Source organism: Salmo salar, chromosome 15, assembly GCF_965601325.2.
Source record: "Salmo salar chromosome 15, fSalSal1, whole genome shotgun sequence".
NCBI classification, from domain to species: domain Eukaryota; kingdom Metazoa; phylum Chordata; class Actinopteri; order Salmoniformes; family Salmonidae; genus Salmo; species Salmo salar.
Window position 1 is genome coordinate 5,807,501 of NC_138305.1, and position 23,094 is coordinate 5,830,594.

The following is a 23,094-nucleotide window of genomic DNA, read 5'->3' on the forward strand; positions in this document are numbered from 1 at the left end:
GGCTCACATAGTAATGGAATTGAACAGGAGAGTAGTGCAACCTAACGTTCGCAGAGTCACCAAGATATTCACCCAACCGACACACGCGTCAGGAAATAGACGTGCACACCATTCCAGGGTCAGAAATGGAGTTAAAAAATAAATACAAAATAGTATTCTCACTGACTCCAAATCACATCCTTTATCGCTTCCCCTCTCTCTCCTTCTTCCCCTCTCTCTCCTTCTTCCCCTCTCTCTCCTTCTTCCTCTCTCTCTTCCTCTCTCTCTCTCCTTCTTCCTCTCTCTCTCCTGCTTCCCCTCTCTCTTCCTCTCTCTTTGCTTCCTCTCTCTCCCCTTCTTCCCTTCTCTCTTCCTCTCTCTCTGCTTCCTCTCTCTCCTTCTTCCCCTCTCTCTTCCTCTCTCTCTGCTTCCTCTCTCTCTCCTTCTTCCCCTCTCTCTTCCTCTCTCTCTGCTTCCTCTCTCTCCCCTTCTTCCCTTCTCTCTTCCTCTCTCTCTGCTTCCTCTCTCTCCTTCTTCCACTCTCTCTTCCTCTCTCTCTGCTTCCTCTCTCTCCCCTTCTTCCCTTCTCTCTTCCTCTCTCTCTGCTTCCTCTCTCTCCTTCTTCCCCTCTCTCTTCCTCTCTCTCTGCTTCCTCTCTCTCTCCTTCTTCCCCTCTCTCTTCCTCTCTCTCTGCTTCCTCTCTCTCCCCTTCTTCCCTTCTCTCTTCCTCTCTCTCTGCTTCCTCTCTCTCCTTCTTCCCCTCTCTCTTCCTCTCTCTCTGCTTCCTCTCTCTCTCCTTCTTCCCCTCTCTCTCCTGCTTCCCCTCTCTCTCCTTCTTCCCCTCTCTTCCTCTCTCTCTCCTTCTTCCCCTCTCTTCCTCTCTCTCTCCTTCTTCCCCTCTCTCTTCCTCTCTCTCTGCTTCCTCTCTCTCTCCTTATTCCCCTCTCTCCTTCTTCCCCTCTCTCTTCCTCTCTCTCTGCTTCCTCTCTCTCTCTGCTTCCTCTCTCTCTCCTTCTTCCCCTCTCTCTTCCTCTCTCCCTCTGCTTCCTCTCTCTCCTTCTTCCCCTCTCTTCCTCTCTCTCCTTCTTCCCCTCTCTCTTCCTCTCTCTCTGCTTCCTCTCTCTCTCCTTCCACCTCTCGTCTCGTTTTATTCACTTAGACAGGATGATGATCCTCTGTAGCTCAGTTGGTAAGGCTCTTGGCATGCCAGGATAGTGGGTTCGATTCCTGGGATCACCCATATGTGAACAATGTGGATAAAAGCATCTGCTACGTGGCATTTATTATGGTCCACCCATGAACACTTCACATGGATTTCCAGGGAAAACTTGCCACTGTTTTTCTGTCTGTGTCTGTCTGTGGCTTCAGTCCTGGAGGGCTCCAATCCGAGATGTTGACATTGTCTGTGTGTGTGTGTATGTGTGTATGTATATGTGTGTGTGTGTCTCTCTGTGTGTGTGTGTGGCTTCAGTCCTAGAGGGCTCCAATCCCAGACGTCTCTGGCTGTCTCTGGTGTACTGTGGCTCTGTATTGACGTATTGCAACGTGTGTGTGATCCTATTGGGATCAACCTGGATCCATTACCGGGTGGTTCCAAACTGAGGGTGGGTGGCCGCTTAAATAGTGACTCACACACTCTCTGACCAGCTGGCTGTGGTACACATCCCCCATCCCCCTACACACACACACACACACACACACACACAGCGTAAAGCTGTGTGTTTATATGCATCGTCCAAACCTAGCCCTAACACCCCAAAAACCATCCGGTTACGAATAACTGACGGGTAATGCATTTGCGTACACTTTCATTTGCTAGAGGGCGTTAAACAACTCAGTCAATAGTCAGGCATGCTTCCCAAATGGCACCCTAGTCCCTACTTTTGATTAAAAAAATATTTATTTACTTAACCTTTACTTAACTAGGCAAGCCAGTTAAGAACAAATTCTTATTTACATTGACGGCCTACCAGGGAACAGTGGGTTAACTGCCTTGTTCAGGGGCAGAACAACACATTTATACCTTGTCAGCTCGGTTACTGGCCCAACTCTCTAACAACTAGGCTACCTGCCGCCCCAAAATATTACCCATGTACATAGTACACTACATTTGACCAGGGCCCATAAGGGACTCCATTCAAACGGACAGGCTAGGATGCATTTAATTGATCAGCCACTTTAAAGGGGAGAACGGAGGGGAATAGAAGCCTCCTCTTTACCTCTCTTTTCACCAAAACCATCTGCCTGAGGGTCACCCCACTGTGACCCTTCCACCCCCACCTCCCCAACAAACCCCTCAAACCCCTCCACCCCCACCTCTCCAACAAACCCCTCCACCCCCACCTCTCCAACAAACCCCTCCACCCCCACCTCTCCAACAAACCCCTCTAGTCCTCCACCCCCACCTCTCCAACAAACCCCTCTAGTCCTCCACCCCCACCTCTCCAACAAACCCCTCCACCCCCACCTCTCCAACAAACCCCTCCACCCCCACCTCTCCAACAAACCTCTCCACCCCCACCTCTCCAACAAACCCCTCCACCCCCACCTCTCCAACAAACCCCTCCACCCCATCTCTCCAACAAACTCCTCCACCCCCACCTCTCCAACAAACCCCTCCACCCCCACCTCTCCAACAAACCCCTCCACCCCCACCTCTCCAACAAACCCCTCCACCCCCACCTCTCCAACAAACCCCTCCACCCCCACCTCTCCAACAAACCCCTCTAGTCCTCCACCCCCACCTCTCCAACAAACCCCACTAGCCCTCCACCCCCACCTCTCCAAAAAAAAACTCCACCCTCCACCCCCAACTCTCTGTCTTCTCCCCTCAACCCCTCCACCCCCACCTCTCCAACAAACCCCTCCACCCCCACCTCTCCAACAAACCTCTCCACCCCCACCTCTCCAACAAACCCCTCCACCCCCACCTCTCCAACAAACCTCTCCACCCCCACCTCTCCAACAAACCCCTCCACCCCCACCTCTCCAACAAACCCCTCCACCCCCACCTCTCCAACAAACCTCTCCACCCCCACCTCTCCAACAAACCCCTCCACACCCACATCTCCAACAAACCCCTCAAACCCCTCCACCCCCACCTCTCCAACAAACCTCTCCACCCCCACCTCTCCAACAAACCCCTTCACCCCCACCGCTCCAACAAACCCCTCCACACCCACATCTCCAACAAACCCCTCAAACCCCTCCACCCCCACCTCTCCAACAAACCCCTCCACCCCATCTCTCCAACAAACTCCTCCACCCCCACCTCTCCAACAAACCCCTCCACCCCCAGCTCTCCAACAAACCTCTCCACCCCCACCTCTCCAACAAACCCCTCCACCCCCACCTCTCCAACAAACCCCTCCACCCCATCTCTCCAACAAACGCCTCCACCCCCACCTCTCCAACAAACCCCTCCACCCCCACCTCTCCAACAAACCCCTCCACACCCACATCTCCAACAAACCCCTCAAACCCTCCACCCCCACCTCTTCTACAAACCCCCCCACCCTCCACCCCCACCTCTTCTACAAACCCCTTCACCCTCCACCCCCACCTCTTCTACACACCCCTCTAGCCCTCCACCCCAACTCTCCATCTTCTCCCCTCAACCCTTCCCCCCCACCTCTCCATCTTCTCCCCTGTGACCCCTGTGACCCTTCGACCCCTCTACCTCTCAGGACTGGAGAGGAAATGTAACTGATCGGGAAAAGAGAGGAACAGTTGACATCATATGGCTAACTGGCAGTAATACCGTTTTATTGCTGTAAAATAAATAGAGTATTCAAATAAATTGAAACAGTAATACTAAGATGTTCATAAGCAATAAGCACACTTCTGTTCCTTGTGGTGAGCATAATCAGAATGAAGAAGCATCAAAACATTTTATATGGCCTCTTCTGCCATCTAGTGGTCAACAGAGAAAACAATGCGCTGAATTAATTCGGATCATTTACTTTAAAGGCCCAGTGCAGTTAAAAACATGATTTCCTATATTTCATATTTCCAGACTGTGGCTAGAAAAATACTGTGAAATTGTGAAAATTATGATATTGCCATTTATTGTGAGAGCTGTTTGAAAATACCTGAAATGTCTTCCTGTTTTGGTGGGATGGAGTGTTGGCCTGCCTGGTGACATTACCAGGCGGTCACTTAATTAATAGACCAATAAAAAAGGGAGTTCTAAACCTCTCTCCCTATAACAGCTAGTTTTTAGTTTTCCCCTCCCCACTCAGTCCACTCCCAAACTGTCCTAACAAAATTCTTGCTTGAGAAATTGCTCTTTACTAAGAAGCTATTTTTGTTTATTTTAATTGAAAACAATCATTTTTCAGTCATTCCTTCATCCATCAATACATTCAACATCTTATTGTTGATTGTTCCATCAATATATTCTGAACCTAACTCACTCTAGCTGTGATGTCATTCATATTGCACCACTATATGGCGATCATAATAGATGCCACTTAGCCTCTAGCCCCCTTCAAACTCAACTCTGGACCTCAAAGACAGTTCCACTGCTTTTTTTCCATTGTTCCCCTCTAATCAGGGCCTGATTTAGACCTGGGACATCAGGTGGGCGTAATTAATTGTCTGGTAAAACCGAAAACCAGAAGGCTCCGGACTTTGTAAGGGTAAGAGTTGCTCTAGCTAGCCCCTGGTCTCTTGGTCTGTCTGCATGTAAACTAGGCTGCTGTGATGTCCACTGGTTCCTCTAGGGCAGGGGAGTCAAACTCATTCCATGGAGGGCCTAGTGTCTGCAGGTTTTTGGGTTATCCTTTCAATGAAGCCCTAGACACCCGGGTTAGGGGTGTTCCTTATTAATTAGTGACCTTAATTCACAAGGGGAGGAGCCACTCGGCTCTCCGAGAATGAGTTTGACACCTGTGCTCTAGGGCAGGAGTCCCAAACTGGATGTCACCCGGTATGGGGTTGGATGTCACCCAGTATGTGATTTGATGTCACCCAGTATGGGGTTGGATGTCACCCGGTATGGGATTGGATGTCACCCGGTATGGGGTTGGATGTCACCCAGTATGGGATTGGATGTCACCCAGTATGGGGTTGGATGTCACCCGGTATGGGGTTGGATGTCACCCGGTGTGTGATTGGATGTCACCCAGTATAGGGTTGGATGTCACCCAGTATAGGGTTGGATGTCACCCAGTATGTGATTGGATGTCACCTGGTATGGGGTTGGATGTCACCCAGTACGGGGTTGGATGTCACCCGGTATGGGGTTGGATGTCACCCGGTATGGGGTTGGATGTCACCTGGATGGGGTTGGATGTCACCTGGTATGGGGTTGGATGTCACCCGGTATGGGGTTGGATGTCACCCGGTATGTGATTGGATGTCACCCGGTATGGGGTTGGATGTCACCTGGTATTGGGTTGGATGTCACCCGGTATGGGGTTGGATGTCACCTGGTATTGGGTTGGATGTCACCCGGTATGGGGTTGGATGTCACCTGGTATGGGGTTGTTTTCTAGCAGTTTCTTCCTGTTGTAACCCAAAAACCCTAACAGAGTGGAAAGTGAAATCAGGGACACACAGAACATGTTAGTGAGCATTCTCCTTTACCAAGATAATCCATCCACCTGACAGGTATGGTATATCAAGAAGCTGATTAAATGTATGATCATTACACAGATGCACCTTGTGCAGGGGACAATAAAAGGCCACTCTCAAATGTGCAGTTTTGTCACACAATATAATGCCTCAGATGTCTCAAGTTTTTAGGGACTGAAGAAATGTCCACCAGATCTGTTGCCAGATCATTTTACGTTAATTTCTCTATCATAAGCCGCCTCCAACATCATTTTAGAGAATTTGGCAGTACGTCCAACCGGCATTACAACCGCAGACCACATGAAACAATGCAAGCCCAGGACATCCAAATCCGGGATCATCTGAGACCAGCCACCCGGACAGCTGATGAAACTGAGAAGTATTTCTGTCTGTAATTAAGCCCTTTTGTTGAGAAAAACTAATTCTGATTAGCTGAGCCTGGCTCCCCAGTGGGTGGGTCTGACTCCCAAGTGGGTGGGACTATGCCCTCTCAGGCTCACCCATGGCTGCGTCCCTGCCCAGTCATGTGAAATCCATAGATTAGGGACGAATTAATTTATTTCGAATGACTGATTTCCTTATATGAACTGTAACTCAGTTAAATCATTGAAATTGCTGCAAGTTACATTTATATTTTTGCTCAATATAAATAAGAAGTGATATTTCCAGTGGACGGAAAAGACACTGCATAGACCCATCTACAACATGACTTGACCTAGGAATTTAGAAACAAACAACAGTTCATGGATACTTCCATAATTCAAACGTTTACCAAAAAATACCAATATAGATTTTTTTTTTTACTTTCACTTATGAATAACTCATAACTTCCCGTCAACTTAATGTTAAGTCATGCTGACATGAATTGACCAGGTGGATAAGTTCATTCAAAGAATTCCCACATTTAAAAAATATTACACAGAGCCATTTAGATTGGAAGTAAATAGCACTGTGACAACCAACTCGTGAGACAACCAACCCCAGTCTCTTCTAAATTGATATCATGTTTTTGTCTTGTCTTTTAATCATTTAATCGTGTTATTTGTTTTACCATCGAGGACTACTTTGGAAACTAAGTGTTTTATTAAATTCAATATCAACCTGCTAGACCACTGCTACTCAACAGGAAGATAAGGATCCTCAATTAATATTGTAGTCTTCTTCCACATGGACAATAATAGTCCTATCACATTGTGTGTGTGTGTGTGTGTGTGTGTGTGTGTGTGTGTGTGTGTGTGTGTGTGTGTGTGTGTGTGTGTGTGTGTGTGTGTGTGTGTGTGTGTGTGTGTGTAAGCGAAACAGCTGTAAAGTCCTGAATACTCTCTTCCTGTCCGTAACGCTCATGTGTACGTGTGAGAAGGAATTTCATTGCATAGAGACAATTAAACAGAGTAATACTATCAGTTTTAAATGTCTTTAGCCAACAGCATTTACAATAGAGTCTACACACTATACCAGCCTGTACTATAGACTATACTATACTATACTATACTATACTATACTATACTATACTATACTATACTATACTATACTATACTATACTATACTATACTATACTATACTATACACACTACACCAGCCTGTACTATAGGCTATACTATACTATACTATACACACTATACCAGCCTGTACTATAGGCTATACTATACTATACTATACTATACTATACTATACTATACTATACTATACTATACTATACACACTATACCAGCCCATGTATCGCTCTGTTGCATTTTGAATTTGAGGAATGTGTTGAATGTGTCAGTCTCTAATGAGTTAACAGCAAATGATTGATCAAAATAACCTATCTCAATGGTCCTTTTGGTTGTAAGTCATAACAAAGTTATCACTGTGTGAGTTTTTATAACAAAGTAGATAGCCTACTTATCAAAAAATGGCAAAGTAAACGTTCCTAAATATTTCCTATCAAGTTCCGGTCAAGTTACACTTTCAACCGGAAGGGCATCTAGAAACTGTCACAGCGGTGTTGTGTATAGTTTGTGCCTGATACTAACTTTATCATTTGATTTTGCTTTACATTGATCATTATTACATGTATTCACACGTTCCATTATTGCAATCAAATTAAAATATAATACTGTTATCTACATTTTGTAAATAGCAGCTGTTTTCAGCTTCCGAACCAACTCTGTCAGCTTGTATTAGCTAGCTAGCTTTTTGTTCACAGCCGGCTAGCTAGTGTCACTGTGTAGTTTCCAGTCATGAAGTCAGTTTTGATGGTAGCGGAGAAGCCGTCATTGGCTAAGTCAATTGCCAAAATCATATCTAAAGATGAGTGATCTCTAATGCTTGCTATTCCTAGCTTTCTTTACTAGGAATCAACAACCGTCTATCAGGGAAAAGCCAGCAGCAGTAGGGAGCTAGCTACATTTCACGTTGTAACCTAAGTAACTCCATATAAGCTAATATGATTAAATCCATGTTAAGCAACAGAGAAACAAGTGTTTGTTGGAAAATGAGTTTATTACTGTCGTAAGCTTTTAGCAGATGATATTACATTTTAAACGTCTTTATGGCAAAACAATAAACATGACAGCTGGAACTGAGACTGAGTGGTGTCAACAATAAAACATTCAAAATAATCTTTACGCTTAGGACCTGAAAATACATTATAAATACACATTCAATCTCATTAATAGACTCAACATATATAGCCAAAATAACTACTATAATAATTAACAATTGAGCGGTTTAGAAATCAGCTTTGTCTTGAAGTGGTACAGGCTATATTGATGGGCTCAAACTCCAAGGAGAAGTAGCCAACAGCGAGGTTTTTTCCTCAGCACGGGCATCCTGAGGGTGATGGGGCTGGGGGGGGCTGGGGGTGCTGTTCATACCCTTACAGGAGTGAAGACAGTTGGCTTCATACAGGACCTGAGGCACCCGGTTCAAGTCAATTTTTTTCTCTGGAAGGAAAAAAAAGAAAGACACTATTGTCGGACTCGGAACAAAGCCCCACCACCACCACACACACACAAAAAAAGACTTCCTTGAAACATTACAGCATCGCACACACATTTTAGGCTACTAGGGCTCCCGAGAGGCACAGCGGTCTAAGGCATTGCATCTCAGTGCTAGAGGCGTCACTACAGACCCTAGGGCGGCGCACAATTGGCCCAGCGTCGTCCGGGTTAGGTTTTGGCCCGTGGTAGGCCATCATTATAAATAAGAACTTGTTCTTAAAACTTACTTGCCTAGTTAAATAAAGGTAAAATTAAATCAAATAAAAAGAATCCTATCCAAGTCTCCAATAGTGACTAGCTTTGTGTACTGACATTACATTGTTGTGTGTCTGTATAGTAACAGTTTAAGACATCCGTCCATTAAAGATACTCACACGTACCTCCGGGTGGGCACACTGCGTTCGTTGAGGCGGTTGGGCAGGCTGACTAGCTGTGCGTGATACTCCGGCAGGCTGCCAGTGCAGAAGCTCTCGTCCACACACTGGCCCCCCAGACACTGACGAAGGGCCAGCATGCACAGGAGCAGCAGGAGCTGCATAGGAAAAACACAGAACGTTAAGTATCAATGTTGAGTTGGAGCTGAACACGGAAAACACAACACCAAAAGGGATAGAATATCATTGTTAAACCTAGGGAGTTACTGTCCCTGGTTTAATGATATAATGTCCTGTCATTAGGCTAGTGGCAGCTGAAGCTGAGCAGATAAAACATCAGGCACTAAACATTACATCTGTGCAACTAAATAAAACTACAAGCCCAGGGCTCTACGCTGAGATTTTTTTACGAGGAGCACATGTGCACCTCAGATGAAAAATGTAGGAGTACAATGAAAAATATTCAGCGTATTAATGATAAGAATTGCCAGCAATTACAAAATCTAGGTGTTAAGGAGCACCAGAAAAATGATTGAGATGTAGTCTGCATTGGCTATCCTAATCCTATCCTATCCTCATCTCCTGAAGAAGCTCTTCCTTTTCAGTTCTTTATAATGTACTAAATGTTATCTGAGTACTGTTCTTTATAATGTACTAAATGTTATCTGAGTACTGTTGGGGCACTGGCGCTCCCAAATCAAAAAGTCAGGTAGCACAGCAAAACATTTAGGAGCATATGTAACCAAAATGGAATCACCGTAGTGCTCTGTAGCCTGGGCTTAGCTTACTGTCTTAGGGCTAATTCTGTCTTGTCCAAATGCCCGAAAATGATTAAATCACAAGTCCAAAAATAGATGTAGCAACTGTACATTGCCCGTTTAACCAACTCTGTGTTGTCTTGGTAACCATGGCCCAAGACTTAACCAACTTTATGACCCTTCACTTGAAGGGTCTACCCATCCCTAGCTGTGACACTGACCACAACTTTATGACCCTTCACTTGAAGGGTCTACCCATCCCTAGCTGTGATGCTGACCACAACTTTATGACGCTAACTTTCACTATGAGTGTTGAATGCTCTTGATTGCCGCTGGTTATTACTACGCTGTGAGGTTTATGTGAAGACAGACTATGTGCTTTGATTTAGAATTCTCATCCTCTGTTGTTGCTGTTAGGCTCCTTCTAAAAGCACAGTATGAGCTACAGTGCTACCAGCCAACTGAGGGTTAGTTCTCTTAGTGGAAGGTCAAACCGTCAAATGAATCGAGTTTTGATTCGTATTGTTTTAGGGCACAGTAGTTGTATGTAGTTAATGATATGTACCCATTGATTCTTGAAGAATATAACTTATTCAGTAAATGGGTCATGAACTTAGTTCAACTGTCACACTCCATCAGAACCCCAAAAATACAAGCTTGTTTTACTCCAGTGTTTGTAAACAAAGTAAATATAAACAAACACTATATAACCTCAAAACATGGTTGAAACTGTAATGTTGATATCATGGATGGTCAGTCCTTGCATCCATAGCTCTGTCTATGAATTTGAGAGTGGTTACATGTCTCCAGGCCCATCCCTCAGCTTTTTACAGAAATGGATGGGGAGAACGCTTTGGTATTGTTTCAATTGCTGATTGCCACTTTGATTATTTTGTCACCATTCCAGGTTGAAGCCAACGGCTGTGGCTACGTGGTTTTGTGGTTGGACTGCAACAAAGAGGGATGGAACATCTACTTTGAGGTAATCCCAATGGTATTCTCTCCACAGCCACGTCTGATGTTATCCCACCCTCTCTCTAGGTTAGAAAACATTTATTAACGCTGCTTACTGCCATTGAGCCGGTGATGAACCGTCCATACGGCTTCGAGCGGACCGTGTACCGCGCCAAGCTCAGCTCCATCACCGACAAGGACATCTGGGCAGCCATGAACAAGATGGGAGAGCCCAACCATAACGAGGCTCTGTCTGTAGATGCCTGGCAGTAGCTGGACCTGCGTATCAGATGTACCTTCACCCGGTACCCTACCCTACCCTACCCTATCCTATCCTACCCTACCAAACCCCACCCTACCCTACCGTATCCTACCTGACCCTACCCTACCCTACCCTATCCAACCCTACCCTATCCTACCCTACCTTACCCACACCCTACCCTATCCTACCCTATCCTACCCTACCTTACCCATACCCTATCCTATCCTACCCTATCCCACCCTACCCATACCCTACCCAACCCTACCCTACACTACACAACCCTACCCTGTCCTGTCCCTACCCAACCCTAGCCTATCCTACCCTACCCATACCCTACCCATACCCAAACCCTACCCTATCCTACCCTACCCTATCCTATCCCACACTACCTTATCCAACCCTACCCTACCCTATCTTACCCTACCCTATCCTAACCTATTCTACCCTTCCCCTACCCTACCACACCCTACCGTACCCTATCCTACCCTTCCCTACCATACCCTATTCTACCCTATCCTACCCTACCATATCCTACCCTACCCCACCCTACCCTATCCTAACCTAACCTATCCTACCCTATCCTACCCTACCCTACCAAACCCTTCCCTACCCCATCCTACCTTCGCCCTACCCTACCATACCCTATGCTACCCTACCCTGCCCTGCCCTACCCTACCTTACCCTACTCTACTCTACTCTACTCTACACTACACATATACAGAGAGAGATTGGCCTTCACTTGTTACATCACACAGACACATTTTCTTAAAAATCTGTCCTCTCCTCTTCTCCTTATCAGACTGGCTTTGTCCTGGTCACTTCTCATCAGACTGGTTTTGTCCTGGTCACATCTCATCATACTGGTTTTGTCCTGGTCACTTCTCCTCATCAGACTGGTTTTGTCCTGGTCACTTGCTTCAGATCAGCGCAATGGAGAGAAATTATTTTTTTGGGGGGGGGAAGGATCCACGGAGTTTGGCTGATTTAATTCAGTGTTAACTGTTCTAAAGCCAGTGGTGTTGTCCTGTTGTTGGAATGTGTTCTTGGTTCCAGAACAAGTACTTCCAATATAAATATGTTAACCTGGACTCATCCCTGATCTCCTTCGGGCTGTCAGACCCCCAAACTGTGGAGCGTCACAACAACATCCTTCAAACCAGAGACCTTCTGATTCATACAGGCTAAGCTGAGCCCCAACCCTAAACCAAGCCTTAACCCTAACACTGACCCTAACACTGACCCTAACCCAAGATCCACTTACCCTGGATCTCAAACTGAACTTGTATCCGTGTTAAGTAGCAATGATATCCTTCGCCACCGTAGTCTTACGACAGATATCTCGGACCAGTCATGACTAGTCAACAAAACAATAAAACAATCAATCATTTTCAAGTTTCTTTCCAGCAAATTTCTTAGTTACATGAAGGTATAACTAGCAAGGGAGTTTTGAAGTTGAGGGTGCACTATTTATGAAGTTTGGCAATGAGGACAAAAACTAGCATAATTCACCTAGCCAGATAGTTTAATAAACCCACCTCAGTGGGTTAGCTACATATATTTTACAAATATCATACCCCCAAGACATGCTAACCTCTCACCATTACAATAACAAGGGAGGTTAGCATTTTATATCATACCCCCAAGACATGCTAACCTCTCACCATTACAATAACAAGGGAGGTTAGCATTTTATATCATAACCCCAAGACATGCTAACCTCTCACCATTACAATAACAGGAGAGGTTAGCATTTTATATCATACCCCCAAGACATGCTAACCTCTCACCATTACAATAACAGGGGAGATTAGCATTTTATATCATACCCCCAAGACATGCTAACCTCTCACCATTACAATAACAAGGGAGGTTAGCATTTTACATCATACCCCCAAGACATGCTAACCTCTCACCATTACAATAACAGGGGAGGTTAGCATTTTATATCATACCCCCAAGACATGCTAACCTCTCACCATTACAATAACAAGGGAGGTTAGCAGTTTTTTGGGGGCGGCAGGGGGGATATTTGTGCGTCTAACTTTCTCACTCATCGTGATTCATTCAGGATGATCCATAATCATGGTAGTATCCACATTAAGGTAGAAGTATTTAGAAACATTCTAAAAGTGACTCGAAAACAAAATACATTTAACATTAATTTCTATCGGACACAAAAATTATCTGAAACACAACCAAAACAAACAGAAAATGCATTCAACAAGTTTGTAGATTCACAAGCTTGATGTTATCATTGTGTGCTAGGAATATGGGACCAAATACTAAACATTTTACTACTTTTTAATACACATATCATTTAGTTTGTCCCAAAACTGTTGTCCCCTAAAATGGGGGGGACTATGTACAAAAAGTACTGTAATTTCTAAACAAGTTCATCCAATAAGGATATAAATACCCTCAAATTAAAGCTGACAGTCTAAACTTTAACTTCATAGTCATTGTATAATTTAAAATGTAAAGTGCTTGACTACAGAGCCAAAACAACTAAAAAATTGGAGCTCCCTGTATGTGTATTTATACCATGGCATTGTTGAATACTCATTTCTGATTGGCTTGAAGGTCATTCTACAAAGTGCATTATTTCCCATTGAGGCAGAGGTCAATGGAACTCGCCGAAAACAATGGAAATGCCATGGAAACGCGTGGGGGAAAGATGGTGAATCTCCTCATTGCCCCCCAGCAGAATTAGCCTACATTTAGGCTGTTATATATGTATTTCACACTATGTTGAGGTAAAACCCGGACTATAATGCTGTATAGATGTCACCCCCAACACATGTTCATGTTTTCGTCACCAATCAACTGCATTAGTTAAAAATGACTTTTACTACCATAGATTTCTCTAGCTACTAGCTTATACGAATGGGAGTAAGCATTTAGCAGTCACTTATTCAAAACCTGAAAAGGGCCTACTTCTAAATGTTATGCACCAAACACAGCCAAATATATCAACATCTGACTGAAGTAACCACATTGTTGTGGGCCTGTTACAATACCTCAATCAAGACGGATTTGATGAATATCCACTTTGTTAGATAAGAATTGTTGAATATTTCCACCAGATGTTGTAACATTGCTGCGGGGACATGCTCCCATTCAGCCACAAGGATTAGTGAGGTCGGGCATTGATGTTGGGTGATTGGGTGATTAGGCCTGGCTAGCAGTCGGTGTTCCCATTCATCCCAAAGGTGTTCGATGGGGTTGATGTCAGGGCTCTGTGCAGGCCAGTCAAGTTCTTCCACACCGACCTCATGGGCATTGTCATGCTGAAACAGGAAAGAACCTTCCCCAATCTTGTGCCACAAGGTTGGAAGCACAGAATCGTCTAGAATGTAATTGTATGCTGTAGTGTTAAGATTTCCCATCAGTGAAACTAAGGGTCCTAGCCCAAACCATGAAAAACAGCCCCAGATCATTATTCCTCCTCCACCAAACTTTACAGTTGGCACTATACATTGGGGCAGGTAGCGTTGTCCTGGCATCCGCCAAACACAGATTCGTCCATCGAACTGCCAGATGGTGAAGCATGATGCATCACTCCAGAGAACGCGTTTCCACTGCTCCAGAGTCCAATGGCTGTGAGCTTTACTTCACTCCAGCCGACGCTTGGCATGGTGATCTTATGCTTGTGTGCTTGGCCGTGGAAACCCATTTCATAAAGCTCCCGACGAACAGTTATTGTGCTGACGTTGCTTCCAGAGGCAGTTTGGAACTTGTTAGTGAGTGTTACAACCGAGGACAGACATTTTTTTACGCGCTTCAGGACTCGGCGGTCCCGTTCTGTGAGCTTGTGTGGCCTACCACTTTGCGGCTGAGCCGTTGTTGCTCCTAGACATTTCCACTTCACAATAACAACACTTACAATTGACCAGGGCAGCTCTAGCAAGGCCAACTGACTTGTTGGAAAGGTGGCATCCTATTTACGGTGCCACGTTGAAAGTCACTGAGCTCTTCATTAAGGCCATTATATTGCCAATGTTTGTCTATGGAGATCGCATGGCTGTGTGCTCAAATGTATACACCTGTCAGTAACGGGGTTTAATGGCACAGGCAGGGCGCCCAGCCAACAGCGAGTTGCAGTAATCCAGACGGGAGATGACAAGTGCCTGGATTAGGACCTGCGCCGCTTCCTGCGTGAGGTAGGGTCGTACTCTGCGAATGTTGTAGAGCATGAACCTACAGGATCGGGTCACCGCCTTGATGTTGGTGGAGAACGACAGGGTGTTGTCTAGGGTCACGCCAAGGCTCTTAGCACTCTGGGAGTAGGACACAATGGAGTTGTCAACCGTGATGGCGAGATCATGGAACGGGCAGTCCTTCCCCGGGAGGAAGAGCAGCTCCGTCTTGCCGAGGTTCAGCTTGAGGTGGTGATCCGTCATCCACACTGATATGTCTGCCAGACATGCAGAGATGCGATTCGCCACCTGGTTGTCAGAAGGGGGAAAGGAGAAGATGAATTGTGTGTCGTCTGCATAGCAATGATAGGAGAGACCATGTGAGGATATGACAGAGCCAAGTGACTTGGTGTATAGCGAGAATAGGAGAGGGCCTAGAACAGAGCCCTGGGGGACACCAGTGGTGAGAGCACGTGGTGCGGAGACAGATTCGCTACGCCACCTGGTAGGAGTGACCTGTCAGGTAGGACGCAATCCAAGCGTGGGCCGCGCCGGAGATGCCCAACTCGGAGAGGGTGGAGAGGAGGATCTGATGGTTCACAGTATCAAAGGCAGCAGATAGGTCTAGAAGGATGAGAGCAGAGGAGAGAGAGTTAGCTTTAGCAGTGCGGAGAGCCTCCATGACACAGAGAAGAGCAGTCTCAGTTGAATGACCAGTCTTGAAACCTGACTGATTTGGATCAAGAAGGTCATTCTGAGAGAGATAGCAGGAGAGCTGGCCAAGGACGGCACGTTCAAGAGTTTTGGAGAGAAAAGAAAGAAGGGATACTGGTCTGTAGTTGTTGACATCGGAGGGATCGAGTGTAGGTTTTTTCAGAAGGGGTGCAACTCTCGTTCTCTTGAAGACGGAAGGGACGTAGCCAGCGGTCAAGGATGAGTTGATGAGTGAGGTGAGGTAAGGGAGAAGGTCTCCGGAAATGGTCTGGAGAAGAGAGGAGGGGATAGGGTCAAGCGGGCAGGTTGTTGGGCGGCCGGCCGTCACAAGACACGAGATTTCATCTGGAGAGAGAGGGGAGAAAGAGGTCAAAGCACAGGGTAGGGCAGTGTGAGCAGGACCAGCGGTGTCGTTTCACTTAGCAAACGAGGATCGGATGTCGTCGACCTTCTTTTCAAAATGGTTGACAAAGTCATCCGCAGAGAGGGAGGAGGGGGAGGAGGGGAGGAGGATTTAGGAGGGAGGAGAAGGTGGCAAAGAGCTTCCTAGGGTTAGATGCAGATGCTTGGAATTTAGAGTGGTAGAAAGTGGCTTTAGCAGCAGAGACAGAAGAGGAAAATGTAGAGAGGAGGGAGTGAAAGGATGCCAGGTCCGCAGGGAGGCGAGTTTTCCTCCATTTCCGCTCGGCTGCCCAGAGCCCTGTTCTGTGAGCTCGCAATGAGTCGTCGAGCCACGGAGCAGGAGGGGAGGACCGAGCCGGCCTGGAGTATAGGGGACATAGTGAGTCAAAGGATGCAGAAAGGGAGGAGAGGAGGGTTGAGGAGGCAGAATCAGGAGATAGGTTGGAGAAGAGCCATCCTCAGGAAAGGAACTTATCAAGGCGTCAAGCTCATTGATGAACTCTCCAAGGGAACCTGGAGGACGTTAAATGATAAGGATGTTAAGCTTGAAAGGGCTGGTAACTGTGACAGCATGGAATTCAAAGGAGGCGATAGACAGATGGGTCAGGGGAGAAGAGAGAATGTCCACTTGGGAGAGATGAGGATTCCAGTGCCACCACCCCGCTGGCCAGATGGTCTCAGGGTATGCGAGAACACGTGGGCAGACGAGGAGAGAGCAGTAGGAGTATCAGTGTTATCTGTGGTAATCCATGTTTCCGTCAGCGCCAAGAAGTCGAGGGACTGGAGGGTAGCATAGGCTGAGATGAACTCTGCCTTGTTGGCCGCAGACCGGCAGTTCCAGAGGCTGCCGGAGACCAGGAACTCCACGTGGGTCGTGCGCGCTGGGACCACCAGGTTAGAGTGGCAGTGGCCACGCGATGTGAAGCGTTTGTATGGCCTGTGCAGAGGGGAGAGAACAGGGATAGACAGACATATAGTTGACAGGCTACAGAAGAGGCTACGCTAATGCAAAGGAGATTGGAATGACAAGTGGACTACATGTCTCGAATGTTCAGAAAGTTAAGCTTACGTTGAAAAAATCTTATTGACTAAAATGATTAAAATGATACAGTACTGCTGGCTGGTGAAGTAGGCTAGCTAGCAGTGGCTGCGTTGTTGACTTTGTTTGAAAGTGTAGCTGGCTAGGTAACCTCGATAGTTTCAGTACTACACCTTATCATGATACAAAGGCAACTATGTAGCTAGCTAACATAACACTAATCAAGACGTTCCTTTGTAATGTATTTAGTTTCTACAATGCTGCTCGTCGGTAATAGTTGGCTAGGTTTGGAAATGGCGTCGCGGGGGACGAAAATAGCTGGCTAGCTAACCTCGATAATTACTCTAAACTACACAATTATCAAACTATGACAAAGACAACTTATTGACTAAAATGACTAAAATGATACAGTACTGCTGGCTGGTGAAGTAGGCTAGCTAGCAGTGGCTGCGTTGTTGACTTTGTTTGAAAGTGTAGCTGGCTAGGTAACCTCGATAGTTTCAGTGCTACACCTTATCATGATACAAAGGCAACTATGTAGCTAGCTAACACTAGCTATCCTGGCTAGCTAACCTCGATAATTACTCTAAACTACACAATTATCTTAGATACAAAGACAGCAAAGACAACTATGTAGCTAGCTAACACTACACTAATCAAATCGTTCCGTTGTAATGTATTAGTTTCTACAGTGCTGCTAGTCGGTAGAAGTTGGCTAGCTAGCAGTGTTGACTAAGTAGGAGAACGGTGGCGCGGCGGACGAAAATAGCTGCTAGCTAACCTCGATAATTACTCTAAACTACACAATTATCTTTGATACAAAGACAGCTAAGTAGCTAGCTAAAAAATTGCTCAGATCAAACAGATCAAACCGTTGTAATGTAATGAGATGTAATATTACCTGCGGAGCGAAGTGCATCACGACTACTCGCTCCAAACCCGGAAGTACCCACTACTTTTGTATATACTGTGTATTTGCATTGTGGTCCTCTGAAGAGTGTGTCTGAACTGTGTTCGCTTCCATTATAGGTATGGGTCGGCAGCACACCATGCAGAGAGCAGAGCATCTGTACATCCAGGGCTGGAGGAAAACCAACAAAACGAGATGCAACAATACGTTTTTTTTTGTCAATAATGATTTGGTTTGGTTTGGTTTGTGATGTGATTGGTCTGAAGCCAAATCCAAACTGGCTTCCCTTGACATTAATTTTTTTGGTGCGCCACGACCATTCACAGTTAAGCTCAACACTGATTGGCTATTATTTTATACTTTTTTTATGAAGGCAGGCCAAATGTTCACTGGCTTCCCTTGCATTCAATGCTACAGACAGCAACAATGTCATACTCTTTATTACCAGACAGCATCAGATAGATGGGCTACATATACAGAGACAAAGGGGCACTGTTTTGCTCGCTCGGATGCTTTCTCCAGTTAGATACATTTAGCCGCTTGCGAATTGAAGGACATTTTATGAAACACGAGAGAGACAAAAGATACATTAGTTTCAATGTTTTTTTTTCTTGGTACATTTTTTGGCATCGAGGAATACACAACACTGCCAGCCAGTCAGAGCCAGAGAGCCAGTCAGTCAGAACCAATGGTTACAGGTGTCTGTCCTAGGCCCTAGGCTGGGTCAGGGATGGTAAAAAAGTTAAACGTTAGCTTTTGGCTAAAAGCTTCAGCTAAGCAGTATTGCAGTATGTTACTGTAAATTATTATTAATATTCGTATTATTATACATGCTAGGCAACTACGAACCTACTAACTACTCTGTATGGCGCTCTGGGCTGGGGGAAGGGTCAGGAGGATTGGGTCAGGGGGACAGGGTCAGGGGAACTGGGTCAGGAGGATTGGGTCAGGGGGACTGGGTCAGGGGAACTGGGTCAGGGGGATTGGGTCAGGGGAACTGGGTCAGGGGGATTGGGTGAGGGGGATTGGGTGAGGGGGACAAGGTCAGGGATGGTAAAAGGCCATTCATTCTCTTCCTGTTTCAAAATGGACATCAAGTCTGATCTACTGGGTTCCTATTTGTTGGTCATAGTTTGACTACATAATAACTGTTAGAGCACCGCTCTCATTTATTGTTATTTGATTTGTCTTTTTTTTAAACAATACAAAACCAAATATATAAAAGACAACATACCCAGACCCATCTGTCCAGACCCACTTGTCCAGACCCACCTGTTCTCACCCCTATCTCTCCGCCACATTGCACCGTTTTGTTCCTCTCCGTCGCCCACGCTCTTTCAATATTCACATAATAAAGCATGTGATTTTTCCATTTTCTTAACGATGGAGGATTGGTTGATTTCCAGTTTTTAAGTATATGTTTTTTCATGACAATTGACTAGAAGAGTGTCGTCCAACCCGTCGGGTATCTCACTGCCCCCTCATATGATGTCTTGAAATATGCTGACCTTACATTTACATTGTAATACTTCTAACAGCCAACATTCTAACTCCGCCCATAACTGTTGGACTTTATAGCGTTCCCAGAAGGCATGGATTATTTGAGTCATTGTTAGTTTTACACTTAAGACATGACTCTGTCGTTGTGCTGTAGAATTAGTGAATGTTGTCTCTTGCATGAGTTTTTACTGGATTAAGCGAACATTTTAGTTACCTATAATTTCGTTAGAGGGAATAACTATCTTGTGCCAATATCAGTTATTTTTAAGTCTTGGTTTTAATAGTTCTAAAAGGATTGTCAGTTGGATATGCTCTCCGCAAGGTTTTGTATAATCTTATCTATCATATGAACATCCGTTTTTGACTCAAATAGGATTTCCTCAAGATTTCAAATCAAAATTTCATGATAAGTTGCATGTATTTGAAAATATACATTGGTCAGTCCAAAATTGCTTTTTAATTCTGGCATGGAAATAAATGTATTTCCTATTACCAGGTCATTTACGGTTTCTATGCCTTTAGTTTTCCATGTGGACCAATTTATCGGTGAATTCTGAAAAGCGAACCAAGGATTGATCCATAATGTTGTGTTTCTAGGTAGTGATATTGGTTATTGTAGAATACATTTAATTTTATTCCATATTGTTAAAGTGTTGTTAACTATGAAGTTGTTCATGTTCTTAGCTTGATCCTTTGAAAATATTCTGGGGATGAGCATGCGCATCTTCAATATGTACCATTTGTTCCTCTTTAGTGTATTTAACAATATGTCTCAAGTAAAAGCCTTGGGTGGCGAGTTTATACAATTCCAAATCTGGGAGGTTCAAACCACCCTCCGACTTAGGAAGGTTAAAACCACCCTCTGACTTAGGAAGGTTAAAACCACCCTCCGATTTAGGAAGATGTAAAACTTTCCTTTCCGTTCTGAGTTTTATTTGCCCATATGAAGTCTGTTATGACAGACTTTTTAGAGAATGTCTTTGGTGGGGTAATTGGTATTAGCACTTTCATTTGTTAGTAGATACCAGTTTACCCAGTAAGGGGACGGGATGGTCAATCAAAAAAGGTAGATTAAATAAACATTATTTATTTACACAAACACTTTGGTCGAGCCGGAAGGCACTAGGCCTCTGACACACGGCCAGCAGACGTTAGTTCCCCCTCCTTCACCCGGTTTGGTGGCCGAGATGCGGCCTTCGGTCGGCGGCGAGGGACCAGAAAAAGGGGCTTTTAAATGAACAGATCCACTTGAGCTGAGGAAGTCATTAAAGCATTCATCAGGGTGATGTTCATCAGGAAACAACGTTACAAAACATTTTACAACGGAAAACTAAGAAGGAGCGTTTATTTTTGGACAAGTCCAGGTAGTCCCTCCCTTGTACTAGTCTGTTTTCTGTTCCTTCTTGGTGCCTAATGGACACAACCCTGATCTAATTGCATCTGCATGTCGTTACGTAATGCGTGACTCGAGTGGTGTGTACCGTTCTAATGACGTTGGGGAGAGAGGGGGAGACAGCGAGAGAAAGACAGGGAGAGAGAGAGACTGAAATACACGTGGCTGATTTGACTGATGAATGAAGGCACGAGGTAATCTTAAAATAACCTCAGGAGTAGGATGGGCATATACAACCACATACATACAGTGCCTTCAGAAGGTATTCACACCCCTTGACTTTTTCCAAAATGGATGTTGCACAGACTCATTCTGTGTTCAATAATAGTGGTTAACATGATTTTTAAATGACTACCCCATCTCTGTACCCCACACATACAAGTATCTGTAAGGTCCCTCAGTAAAGCAGTGAATTTCAAGCACAGATTCAATCACAAAGACCAGGGTGGTTTTTCAATGCCTCGCAAAGAAGGACACATCAACAAAAAAGCAGACACTGAATATCCCTTTGAGCATGGTGAAGTTATTAATTACACTTGGAATGGTGTATCAATACACCCAGTCAGTACAAAGATACAGACGTCCTTTCTAACTCAGTTGCGAAAGAGGAAGGAAACTGTTCAGGTATTTTACCATGAGCCAACAGTGACTTTAAAACAGTTACAGAGTTGAATGGCTGTGAAAGGAGAAGACTGAGGATGAATCAACAACATAGCTAAATGGGATAGGAGGGAAATGGTTTGATTTCAAGGAAAGCAGTGGTGTCCTTGTGTGTCTGTAACACCCAACAGGGCTGTGTGACAGAGGACCAAGTAAAAATGGAAGTAAAGGGAAAACAGCCTGAGGAATCAAAGGAGAGTAGTTTCACTTCTCAAAGGTCTACCTCATAGACTTCTACCTTCTCACTGATGTCTTCAATCTGGTGCATTAAATCAACTACATAAAACATATTTCACATGATCCCTGACGATCAAGAAGGAATTCCCTCCGAGCCAACCTAAAACTCCAGGATCTGGTATCCCTGGAGGAGTTCAAAGGACAAATACAGTGAGCTCCAAAAGTAATGGGACAGTGAATGTTTTGATGTTGTTTGGCTCTGTGCTCCAGCACAATGGATTTTAAATTATACAATTAATGTGAGGTTAAAGTGCAGACTGTCAGCTTTAATTTGAGGGTATTTTTTATCTCTATCGGATGAACTGTTTAGAAATTACAACACTTTTTGTACATAGTCCCCCCATTTTAGGAGACCAAAAGTATTTGGACAAATTCACTTATGTGTGTATTAAAGTAGTAAAAAGTAAAGTAGTTGGTCCCATATTTATACACAATGACTATATCAGGCTTGTGACTCTACAAATTTGTTGGATGCATTTGCTGTTTGTTTTGGATGTGTTTCAGATTATTATTTTGTGCCCAATAGAAAGGAATGATAAATAAGATAACTGTAACTAGACCACTGAGGAACATTCAGTGTGGTCTTGGTAAGCAACTCCAGTGTATATTTGGAATTGTGTTTTAAGTTATTATCCTGTAGAGAGGTAAATTTGTCTCTCAGTGTCTGTTGGAAAGCAGACTGAACCAGGTTTTCCGCTAGGATTTTGCCTGTGCTTTGCTTTATTCTGTTTCATTTTAAATCATAAAAAACTCCCTAGTCCTTGCCTGATGACAAGCATACCCATAACATGATGCAGCCACCACCATGCTTGAAAATATGAAGAGTGGCACTCAGTGATGTCTTGTATTTGCGTCAAACATACACTTTTTTTTTCAGGACAAAAAAGTTCATTTCTTTGCCACATTTTTGGCAGTATTACTTTAGTGCCGTCTTGCAAACAGGATGCATGTTTTGGAATATTTTTTTTCTGTACAGACTTCCTTCTTTTCACTCTGTAATTAGGTAAGTATTGTGGAGTAACTATGTTGTTGATCCATCCTCAGTTTTCTCCTTTCACAGCCATTAAACTCTGTAACTATTTTAAAGTCACCATTGGCCTTATGTTGAAATCCCTCAGCAGTTTACTTCCTCTTTGGCAACTGAGTTAGAAAGGACACCTGTTTCTCTGTACTGACTGGGTGTATTGATACACCATTCAAAGTGTAATTAATAAC

The 23,094-nt window shown here is 44.7% G+C and overlaps 1 long non-coding RNA gene across 1 annotated transcript; it reads right to left on the reverse strand.

The window, feature by feature from the left end:
* Nucleotides 1–8,021: 8,021 nt before the first annotated feature.
* LOC145860831 (uncharacterized) lies at nucleotides 8,022–8,972 on the reverse strand. The gene is made up of 2 exons (XR_014380547.1): nucleotides 8,921–8,972; nucleotides 8,022–8,483 (listed from the first exon to the last, which is right to left on the reverse strand). It is a non-coding gene; the product is annotated as an uncharacterized LOC145860831 (long non-coding RNA).
* Between the last annotated feature and the right edge of the window lie 14,122 nt (nucleotides 8,973–23,094).